Raw genomic sequence first — 13,201 nt, forward strand, 5'->3', positions numbered from 1 at the left:
CAAATATAATCTCCCCTCTCATGAAAAACATAATTAGACGAACGTGCTTTCAACCCCACTTAATTCGCTTATAATGTTATAAATAAATAATAAAACAACAACAAAAGGACACTTTGCGCAATTTTCCTAGAACAAAAACAATATTGTTTGACCTGTTGCTTTGAGTGTGCAAAATTAGTCGAGTACGGGAGACGGACAGGCTGTGACGTAGTGTCTGCAAGAGGGTAGGTCTGGTATAAAAGACAGGATGTTGGTAAGTGGCGGGTACACCAGGCCATCCCTGTAACATTGTTGTGTAAGAGTGGACAGATAAGTAGCCTTGAATGGTAGTTAGCCCAGGCCCCGATTCATGGGCTTAATAATTGTGCAGCCCGTCTCAACCGCCGCGCAGTCTCTGCAGAATGTTCTCAAGATGCAGGTCGCTTTAATAATACGCAAAATTTAAGAAATATTTCGATATTAATTTTGGTAAGATTTCCGTCTTCCTTGTAACCTGAAGATTTATTTACTTGCAGTGATCAGACTTTTACTCGAAATTAAGGTGTATCATTGCAAATTAACCACATAACGTTTGGAGCATCTAAACTCTAGTGAAATCTTATTTTGCATTTTTCTTCAGTAGAATGTACTCCAAATGAAAATATGCAAATATTTACTGCATAATACATTCAAAGAATTGTATTAGAATATATTTTTTGTAAAAAGCACAATTAAATTTATTTTCAAATAGATTTCAAAAGTGTTGATACAGATCATTGTAACATATTAGAGATCTATAACTGACAAGCAGTTTGTTCAATTTTAGTAATATCGTGAACTGTTAAACTATACGTCAAACTAAAGTATTTATAGATTTTAAGATAGTCTAAAAAACTCGACTTTTATATTCCTACTAAATATATGTACTATAAATATAAATATACTAAATATATTTAGTAATGAAATGAAACTGTCAAAAGCTATATCAACCAATGTACACTCCGTTTATTACATAGAATACATAATGACTATAAATATTGAAGAAGTGTGATGAAAAAAGAGAAAGGGAAAGATATGAATCATATAGGGAGTATGTAAATATAATTAACAGCCTTCTTTTTAGGTGATATATAATTTATTCATATCTATAAACAAACTGTAAATAGTTTTATAGTTCATTCTAAGGTTCATAGTTGGATGCCCTGCGTACCCGTAAATACAATAATACAGGTGACAGGTTTTGTAATATTGAGATGCAAAGTATAACCATAATTAATTTAAACATAAATGTTAAAAATGGTCTAAAGACTTCATTTTCTGATTATTTTCTGTCTACAATCTCGATGCTTGGCGGTTTCTCTGTTCGAGTTTGTGAGCTTGCGAATATAGTGTGTTAGGGAAGCAAAGGTGCTTGGAGTAAATGTCCATATAAACGTGTCACCACATTTGTTTCTGGTGCAACGTGACTATACAAGGGCGGTTTGATAAGTCTGGTAAATTTGTATCAAAGAGCGGGAAATTTTCTGAACATGCACTGATGTTGATAAGCCTGATATTTCCGCGCATATTAAAGCAATTTTCGAATGGCAGCTGTTATTAGTTGATTGTTAGCAGCCAGATGAAGTGGTAACTGCGTAGTTAGTACCTTAGGATGGAGTAAACGATTTTCATGTTGTAAGTAAACATTTTAATTTGAAGGGTTGAATATTAGCACAGATCAAATCCGAGTTGGAGGAAATCCATGTGGGTTCTGCTCCAACATTGTAGACTATTTACTTGTGAGTTAAAACGTGGTTGGAGAAGCACGGAAGATGAAGCACGCTCTAGTCGCCCCGTTGAAGTCACCACACAGGAAACCATCGATAAGGTGCATAATATGGTAATGAAAGATCGAAGATTAAAATTTCGCGATATAGCTAAAATTGTAGCCATCTCAACTGAACGAGTGCATTACATCCTCCATGAAAAACTGGCTGTGAAGAAGCTCTGTGCGCGATAGGTGCCGCGCCTTGAACCCATTCCGCAACCCTTTTGGCACCTTGGACCAAAAACGGAAACAAAAAAACATTTCTACTCAAAATCTCACTTTTTAGGCACAATCCCAGGGACCTTTTGCGTATATTCATAACTGTGGATGAAATTTGGATCCACCATTACACTTCAGAGACAAAACAATAGACGAAGATTGTGGAGAGTGCTCCAAAGAAGGAGAAAACTGTTTTGTCAGCTGGAAAGGTAATGGCCACTGTCTTTTGGGATTCCCAGGGTATAATCCTATTTGAAAAAATGCAGATCCATAAATGGGTGCTGTTCTGCTGGATCGTTTAAAATAGGAACTCGTTGAAAAATTTCCAAGATTGGCACAGAAGAATATTTTCACCAAGACAATGCTCCAGCCCACACAGCAGCTATCGAAATGGCAAAAATGCTCGACTTGGGATTAACATTGGTTCCTCAACCACCCTATTTACCAAACTTGACTCCAAATGCCTGCTTCTTATTCCCAAACTTGAAAATTTGGCTTGGTGGGAAGAAATGTTCATCGAATGAGGAAGTGTTCGCTGCTGTGATAGACTATTTTGCAGTTTGACAAAGCCTAATATGCCTATGGGTTGCAAAAATTGGAAACTTGCTGGACCAAGTGTATATCCTTGCAAGGAGACTATGTCGAGAAATAAAGTTAATTTTTGTCTTTGAAACAATATTTTCTTCCATTTTTAACAAACTTATCAAACCACCCTTGTATTAACTGAGAATATAATCCCATCTATATAAAAATGCACTCTGAATTTAATTCTCTGGAGCTCAGCCGGCTAGAGTAAAACAAACCTTGAGTGTTACCTCCTAATTGTAGAGTGCCAAATCACATAAGAATGCCTCGTTTCAAAAATAATATTCATAAGCATCAAAGACCTTAATTTATTTTAAATTATACACTTTTTAAATGTTTATGCATTAAAATACTAATATTTTAAGGTTTTTTCTTAATAACTATATGAAAAAAACGAAGTGCTATTGGATGTAATATCCCATAACTCTATGGTGAAAAATAAGTGTGTGTCCAGTACAGCCAGTTCCTAATGAAATGAAAAGAGTTTGGTTGTGGTAGTGCGGTTTTCCAGCACGGACATTGGAGGTAATTACCATTTGCTCGCCGGCCTCTGGCACTGTAGAGTGCTGATAAACTTTCCTAACACATTAAAACAAGTACAGAGCCAAATTATTTGCCTGTAACTATCTCACGTGTCCGAAGGTATATCACTGCGTATATTTCGTGAAACTTAGGGGAGGTCCAGATTTTTCTTTAAATAATAAATACTCGTACAAGAATTAGGTTCTTTATTGTACCTGCATTCCCACTGTCAGTTTTGCAAAACATCAGCACTATGCTAGTTGCTTTCACAAGCAATTTTTTTTCTCTACCGCCACAAAGTGCTAATGCATCTTGTTTTGATCTGGATTATTCCAAATCGGATTATTGAAATCCTACCAAAGTGTATGTCTAATGGATACTATAGGAATTTATGTAGTTAAAACTTGATTATAAGATAAAACTATATTATTTCGGGACAAATGGATGAATGGTAATATATTTACCATTTGAATTTATGGAAACCACAATTGTTACGTATTTAAAATACGTTGGTACGTATCCAAATTACGCAACGTTCTTTTAGATTGACGTTCCACTGTGTGTTTTGAAAGTTGATACCAATTTTTTAATTAAATATTTTCAATTTGAATAATCAACGTTTTTGAATGTTAAGTAAATTAAGTAAATTTACATAATGATATAAAAAATTAAAATTGGCTCAGCATTCAACAATTTTACATATTATTTAGTATTTATCAAAAATGTATATCGTACTTTTATTTCTAGACCTTTTTATTTTTTGTTCAAAATTTAAACTGCAGACTCAAATATATTTAACTTAATTTAGCAATAAAAGTACGTTTAAACACTCAAATTGGCTTCCATTAGCCATATTTGTTCAATATTGTGTCTTAATATGTGCATATTTTAACGGTTATCAAAGTATAAATTTCTTTCATACTTTAAGAGAAATATAACAGCTCGTTAACTAACCCATTTAAATGCTTTCAACAATACAATTATTCATGTTGTTTGAGCTTTAGGCATGTTTTATTATTTTGGATCTGATAAACGGAACAATACAACGGAACAAAGTTAATAAAATCGTCAAAATATTCAGGAGTAATATACTTTTATATAGATACCTCACTGAAGTAGTTTACCACCACTTTTTGTACCAATACCATGAATTTTCAGATACCAGTGTAAGAGTTAAATACCTTTAGTTTCATATTCTTAGATTACATTTTGTTGACAATAAACTTAAAATATTTCAGTTTGGAATATAAGTCTAATTTTGTGCAGGGGAAGGTATTTTCCAGAATTTGGTAATGTTTTATTTGGGCCAAAAAAACTATATTCCTTTGTATGCACACCACAAAGTACTTATTTATCGCTCCAATCTGTTTCATGTTCCAAATGTCATGTCTATATATTTACAAGTCTACAATTAGTGATACAGTGTCAATCCGTGAGTAAATTAGTGACTCAAAAAGAACATTCAGTATTTATCTATGCAAATAAATATAATAACAAGAACTGTATGGCAACAAATATAACAGGGTAGCAGTACGCCACATTACTCACGTAGTACGCTTCGCTGAGATTGTACGCAACATTTAGTTTATAGTAAGTACATGTGTACTATGTGAGATGTTAAAATTTCTTTGCACATTTTTTCCACAAAATGATTCACGATCAGTGAAATCCCATGAAGTGACATCGATCTCGATATTGCCTATATAAAATTGACTTTTTGTGAAAATTCAAATCCTACGTTCAGTTAGTTCATGAGATATCGTGATATGTACACTTACAAACACTTTTTCATTCCCTCGAGTTATAGACTTCGCTAACGCTCTGCCAACAAGTAAGGTTAAGTTTCCACATAAATATAAAGTTCAAATGTTTATTTATAAAACTTACTGTAATATAATAATTGCTCAAATGTAACAGATTAAATAATGAATTTTATTTTTTAAAGTACAAACCTTTATTTCAAATGTATACGTAAGAAGGATTCTTACGTATAGACTGAAGTTTCAGTATGTAATCCATATCCATAATCACTCTTACGAACTGAAAGCAATCACTTTGGAGCAAATCTGTTAAGAGCAAAGTTGAACATCTGACATCAGATGGCGGCGTCCTCTCTCTCTTAAAACAAACCTCAATATTTATGAGCGTGTGCTCTGAGCTGCTCGGTGGGCAAGTCTAAGCGGCAGTGTCCTAAACAGGATTAATAAAATAAATCGTTTAATGTATTTTTTTCTGTTTCTTACTATAAATGTAGCCTATTCAATGTATATTGTAATTCGCACTTTTTACAATTTATTGTATTGCATGTGTGATGTAACTAACATAGAATGGTTATATTTATAAATAGCACTTACTAAATAATTTTCTGCGACAAAACTTCAATAATATAATTCTTTAATAAACGTAGCTATGGTGGGAAGGATTGATTCAATTTAATTTTGAGATTAGCTCCAGTTCACCTTCCTTTTATTGCATCGTCTGGTATCTGCATCAGATGTTATAGCTGCGTTACGTGTAGAAAACTCGGTTGCTCGGTAGATCGTGTCTATCACATCGTAGTGCACTCAATTGTGTACCTTATGAGACAATGAGACTACCACTCAACCAATTTATAGGTGTCTCTGATATCGAAACGATGCAATTGTTTCTTTTGGAACTTCTTCGTCGTCGGCTTTCTTTGGATTTCTTCAGACGAACATGACTCCAGATTCCAGGATTCAAGTCTGAGACAGAGTCAGATACCAGACGCTGCAATAAAAGGAAGGTGAACTGGATATAAACTAAAAATTTAGTCTTTAATAAATATATAAAATAACAATAAAAATTAGATTTAAAAATCAATAAAACAATAATATAATTCATAGCATTTTATCAAGAATGGAATTGATAATAATCTAAAGCTAATACAATTTTGTAAATAAAAAACAAATAACAGTTAATTGTATGTAAATAAAATGTGACACTTTGAAATCTTATGTGTATTAAAAAGAAAAAACAACTGTCTGTATGAAAAAATTGAAACATAGTAAAATTAATATTATTAATTAAATCGTGTACTAAATAATTTATTTACTCTCCACATAACTTAATTGTCATTCATACACAATGTAATGATTTTATAACTTACTAAACACAGGAGGTTTTGCAAGTAATCAATTTCTCCAACGGCCATCCATGTATTCATATTCTTTATCGTTTATTTAATAAAACATTATTTTTACCAAATTGTTGAAATTCCCAAGCATCCCAAATGACGTTGCCGGATAAACTTTACCTACTTATAATTTAGTCTTTTCTTATTTGGAAGTCTAAAAATCAACCGAAATCACTCCACATCCTGCATTTGGCTAAAGTTCTACTCGGTGCAAATACAGGAGTCCAAAATATAATAATCTCGATAATGTATATAACTTAATCATTATAAATACCGTACCTACAATAAATTGCAATATCTAAAAACACATTACAATATCACAAATAATTCGTGTGTAATAAGGCTAAAATCATATTACAACAATAGATACATTATATCAACTTATACTGTATACAATATACTACATTTCTTATATAATACGATTTAATAATAATAATAACACTTAAATATATTATTATAGACAAGTACTGAATCGTATATTATATATTATCCGTAATCACGGACCAATACCAAGTTATGTCATGTCATGCAGCGCTACATTATGCAAAACACCTTAAGCCACCATAAATATATAAATATAACCACGCTATCAAGTCTTACAACCATAGGCAAATACAGAATTATATGTAAAAATCAGATGCACTACATGAATAATATCAAAGCAGAACTGAAGTTAAGTAGAATACATAAATAAATATATTCATTATATAATTATCTCGTTCTTTCAAGGCGAGACCACTGTCAAAAGATGCAAAAATATGTACTATAGAAAACTACACTAAGTATAAGTAAGTAAAATGCATACAATAAAATACCAACAAATACATATATACACACAAAATATACGGACGCCTACATACGTTATGTGGTATGGTAAACATTAATTTTGTTGTTAGAATAAATAAGTTATTTTTAATATAAATCTTGGTTTCTTGCAAATAATTAACGAAATTCTTAATAAGCACATTAAGAATTATTGGGACAGGGTAATAACACTGCTAGAATAAAATGATTTTAGTACAAGTATCTTAAACAAACTTTGATTTAATTTGTTTTAGATATATTATAGTTTTACTCCTGTTTGTGAAGACAAATTGTTCAAGGGAAGCACTGCACGATAAATTGTTTTTATTTGTTTTTGTTTTTTTTTTTTCATTGTACCTTGTAGTCTGAAATCTCCTCCGATATACGACACGGGTATTGTTTTTTTGCAAATGTTATACATTTTTAATTTCAATGAATAATGTTTTGATGTTTTATGTCCGAAAATCCATCCCTCGCGCGACTTATGAGAATAAAACAGTTATAAACGTTAAACATTATTATGACACTTTTACTGGCCAGATCGTATAATGCATTATTCATAAAACCAATTTATAGAGATCTATCTGATGTTTTGCAAAATCTGGGGGGTAAAACACAGAATAGTAATGAGTTAACTAACAATGTGATGCGGGGTTTTGTTCGTAAAGGAACATACGTGAGACTGAAATATTATTAGACTGGATGTATTTAGCAGTATCGTGTTTCAATGAAGGTGCAGTGACTCTTTACATGTATTGGAGGAATGTGAGTTAACTAACAATGTGATGCGGGGTTTTGTTCCTAAAGGAACATACGTGAGACTGAATATTAATTAGACTGGATGTATTTAGCAGTATCGTGTTTCAATGAAGGTGCAGTGACTCTTTACATGTATTGGAGGAATGTGAGTTAACTAACAATGTGATGCGGGGTTTTTGTTCCTAAAGGAACATACGTGAACTGACATATTATTAGACTGGATGTATTTAGCAGTATCGTGTTTCAATGAAGGTGCAGTGACTCTTTACATGTATTGGAGGAATGTGAGTTAAACTAACAATGTGATGCGGGGTTTTGTTCCTAAAGGAACATACGTGAGACTGGAATATTATTAGGACTGGATGTATTTAGCAGTATCGTGTTTCAATGAAGTTGCAGTGACTCTTTACATGTATTGGAGGAATGTGAGTTAACTAAACAATGTGATGCGGGGTTTTGTTCCTAATGGAACATACGTGAGATGAATATTATTAGACTGGATGTATTTAGCAGTATCGTGTTTTTCAATGAAGGTGCAGTGACTCTTTACATGTATTGGAGGAATGTGAGTTAACTAACAATGTGATGCGGGGTTTTGTTCCTAAAGGAACATACGTGAGACTGAATATTATTAGACTGGATGTATTTAGCAGTTATCGTGTTTCAATGAAGTTGCAGTGACTCTTTACATGTATTGGAGGAATGTGAGTTAACTAACAATGTGATGCGGGGTTTTGTTCCTAAAGGAACATACGTGAGACTGAACTATTATTAGACTGGATGTATTTAGCAGTATCGTGTTTTCAATGAAGGTGCAGTGACTCTTTACATGTATTGGAGGAATGTGAGTTAAACTAACAATGTTGATGCGGGGTTTTGTTCCTAAAAGGAACATACGTGAGACTGAATATTATTAGACTGGATGTATTTAGCAGTATCGTGTTTCAATGAAGTTGCAGTGACTCTTTACATGTATTGGAGGAATGTGAGTTAACTAACAATGTGATGCGGGGTTTTGTTCCTAAAGGAACATACGTGAGACTGAATATTATTAGGACTGGATGTATTTAGCAGTATCGTGTTTCAATGAAGGTGCAGTGACTCTATTACATGTATTGGAGGAATGTGAGTTAACTAACAATGTGATGCGGGGTTTTGTTCCTAAAGGAACATACGTGAGACTGAATATTATTAGACTGGATGTATTTAGCGCAGTATCGTGTTTCAATGAAGTTGCAGTGACTCTTTACATGTATTGGAGGAATGTGAGTTATAACTAACAATGTGATGCGGGGTTTTGTTCCTAAAAGGAACATACGTGAGACTGAATATTATTAGACTGGATGTATTTAGCAGTATCGTGTTTCAATGAAGGTGCAGTGACTCTTTACATGTATTGGAGGAATGTGAGTTAACTAACCAATGTGATGCGGGGTTTTGTTCCTAAAGGAACATACGTGAGACTGAATATAATTAGACTGGATGTATTTAGCAGTATCGTGTTTCAATGAAGTTGCAGTGACTCTTTACATGTATTGGAGGAATGTGAGTTAACTAACAATGTGATGCGGGGGTTTTGTTCCTAAAGGAACTATACGTGAGACTGAATATTATATTATTAGATGGATGTATTTAGCAGTATCGTGTTTCAATGAAGGTGCAGTGACTCTTTACATGTATTGGAGGAATGTGAGTTAACTAACCAATGTGATGCGGGGTTTTGTTCTATAATAGGAACATACGTGAACATACGTGAGACTGAATATAATTAGACTGGATGTATTTAGCAGTATCGTGTTTCAATGAAGTTGCAGTGACTCTTTACATGTATTGGAGGAATGTGAGTTAACTAACAATGTGATGCGGGGTTTTGTTCCTAAAGGAAACATACGTGAGACTGAATATTATTAGACTGGATGTATTTAGCAGTATCGTGTTTCAATGAAGGTGCAGTGACTCTTTACATGTATTGGAGGAATGTGAGATTCAGCCTGGAAAAACTTAGCTTATGTCTGTAAAAGAGTTGACCAAAGAAGAATGAGAGCAGCAGAGAATCCACAAGTCGGATCTAAAGAAAATTCAAGACATTATTAAAACCTTATTAAAAGAAATCTAGATGACAAATTTGAAGAAGAAGAAGAAGAAGGAGAAAAATCATGCTATACACCAGGATTATATTATATTTTATATAAATATATATATATATATATATATTTATTTATATATTATATATTATATTTATTTATATATATATATATATATTTATTTATTTATAATGAAGGCTAATAAAACATGTTTTGTTATTGAGTACTAATGTTTTCTTTTATCGCGTTTTTCGAAAAAATTGCATTGTCAAAATTATGTTTTTCAGATCTCCTTTCATTTATCATTCTCAAATTTTTACTACTAGTATATTACAATGACCTTCGCAGATGAAACCAATGATATCAACACACGTGCTCGCATATGTATGTATGTGTGTGCGCGTGTGCGCGTGTGCTTGTACTACGAGTGTTTTGTGTGGTTGTCAAACGTCCCTATCAAAGTGGGTCATGGAGATGGAGACCACCCACTCGAAATTTTTAACCCAAACCACTATTCTTCTGTAGTTGGGATTACCGCACAGGCAGGGTAGGGTCGGGTCGGTTCAACAAAGGGGTGCCAGTTAATTTGTATCTGGGGTGCAATGACAATGACATCGAGAGGCCGGACCACCCCAGACTACATAATCACGCTCATTACCGACATTGTCTCTCCCGGAGTCAGCTGCTGCTCCTGCTCACGCGATCAGCTGATTGGTCTCATTCACTGTCACCTCGCCCTCAGTCTAAACTGACCCAGTTTCACGTCTCTGCAGCACTAAATCTACCTATGAATACCGCACTGATTCACATCGGTAAATCGATTGAGAGGTATTGTTTCCTTCATGGGTAGCTGGAGGAAACCCAGAGAATTGAGCAATTTACAGAGCGTGCATGAGGATTGACCGTTAGAACGTTTGCAAATCCAGATACAATTGCGACTACTTTAACAAACGTCTTCTTCAAAAATGAAACGCTGTTTGAAGGTATTACTATCCACAATGAGTTTATTGCTTTATTTATTAAAATATAATAAACATTTGTACTTAACGGACAAAGAAGAAAGCAGTAACAAAAACGTTGCTTTCGAATTACAGCTACCTTACTGACAGTCCCATTCTTCATCAATAATCCCAGTGAACAATCCACAGTAAAAACATAAATAACGGCGCGATTTGCTAAGATGACATTGTAGGTTACGTAACATTCAACCTTTTTATGAAACCAAGCAATCTAACAACGCAATTTCATCACAGGTGTTGGTACTTAAAATATCCATGTAAGTAACTCTGTCTCTTTACAAATGTATTTATTCGTTGCTATTTACTATGCTACATTTTTATTTTTACTCGCACTTTATTTCAGTACATTTGTCATGCGTACAGCATTATCAATCCAGTAGTGGGACGTGTTCAAAATTTTAACTCTCACGTTCTCTAAGTCTTCACGAAGTTAATTTAAAACTGAGTATAAAATTTGTACATACCAGCCAGGCAAGGGAGTGAGTTAATAAAATGTAAATTAGTTTGATATATCTGTTATAGAAGCTGAATAAAATTGTAGTTTTATTTTTTACTCATTTATATTAAAAAGTAAGAATATAAGTAAATCTTCATTAACATTGGAGGGTTAAAGGCCTGGTGGTGCAGGTACTCTTTGTTAATCCATATTGATTGATATTATATAATTAAACATCATTCGTTAAAATAATAAATATAGCCACGGAGAAATCTTGTAGACTTAGTAGGTAGTGGTGCTTTTAAAATAATTTCTAAACGGCAAATCACATTTCTATCCATGTGGTTGGATAAAAGAATTATATTCTTGACAACATAAAAATTATCTTGTTTTCGGGTTTTTGTTGGTACGTGAGAATTAAACCTTTAAATCTACGTTTTAGATTACTACTAGAAATTCTGATGTGTCAATAATGAGAATGATATTAATTCACTTCCTTACAAACAAACAAGTTTCCATTATTTACTTATGTTATCATACAAACATGTCGGTGATAGATATCCGAATATAGAACCGTGAAGAAGAGAACTGGGACGCAAAACAAAGAAAATACTTTTTACTGCCTTGCCGAGACCTCGCTTAGTCTTTATCTGATATTGGCAAAAGTATAAAGTTTTTATAAACCTAATTTTGAAGTAAATATGAAACAAAGCTCATCAACACTTTCATGACTTTCAGAGGAAGCAAATATTTTATTTATTGCAACCCCGTATTATTTTCAGTCGCTATAATATTTTTGTTCTGATATTACATCAAACTCTGGCATTTTGTGAGCCACATCGTAATACAAAAAACTATGAAGGTAGCGTGTATTAAAACATCTTTTACAACCTTTTTATTAGCACTTATAATGCAAATCTTTACTAGAACATCTGCACAACATTTTGCCAAGTTTTAAAAACTATGACGAACACTGTATTTGAACCAAGAAGCGTGAATTCTGGCGTCTAGTCCATTTTATTAAATTAAATAAACAGTTTCTCATAATATCTACAGTTGAACTTTTTCTAATTAAAACGATAACGTGTGTGTCATACTTATACTATCGTAAAATACTAATAAAATTACGCATTAAATGTTTACAAATTATAATCTTTGTTTTTAGGTTTACACAAGTGACCTTTTGCTTGACACACCTGGAATGTTATTGTTTATGGTTTCACTAATGGCTGTTTATCAGGGGGGGCAGCTCTTTTACTCTACGAATCGTTGTCTCAACGACCCTATTTTTATATTTGCAATATCAGTGTTGGGTCTTTTACACTACTAATCGTTGACTCAACGACCCTTTCTGAAAAAATAACAAATAACAGAGGGTCTTTTACTCTACGAAGCGTTGTGACAACGACCCGATTTACTAAGAAAACTAAAAGTTCAATCCAATGGTTCTTTGTCACAACGACCCCATATACCGAATATAAGAATAGAACTACAAGTGGGTTCGTTGACACAACGACCCTTTTTCTATATTTTTTTATCTAATTCATTAAAATTGGGCCGTTTACACTACGGATCTTTGTATCAACGGCCCAAATATAAATTAAAAGTTGAAAAGTAGAAAAAGGTTCGTAGAATCAACAACCTAGTTTCAGAATAAGTTTGAAATATATGTATTAAGGGGTCGTTGACTCAAAGACCCTATAATGCATCTAACCTCAAATAAGACATTCTAGGGCGTATACTCAACTGATCGTTGTCTCAACGCCCCTCCCGTCCCAAACAAGCACTTTCAAACGAAACAGGGTCAATCAGTCAACTCCTAGCCCGGTAGGC

The sequence above is a fragment of the Homalodisca vitripennis genome, chromosome 5 (genome assembly GCF_021130785.1).
Source record: "Homalodisca vitripennis isolate AUS2020 chromosome 5, UT_GWSS_2.1, whole genome shotgun sequence".
Taxonomy (NCBI): Eukaryota; Metazoa; Arthropoda; class Insecta; order Hemiptera; family Cicadellidae; genus Homalodisca; species Homalodisca vitripennis.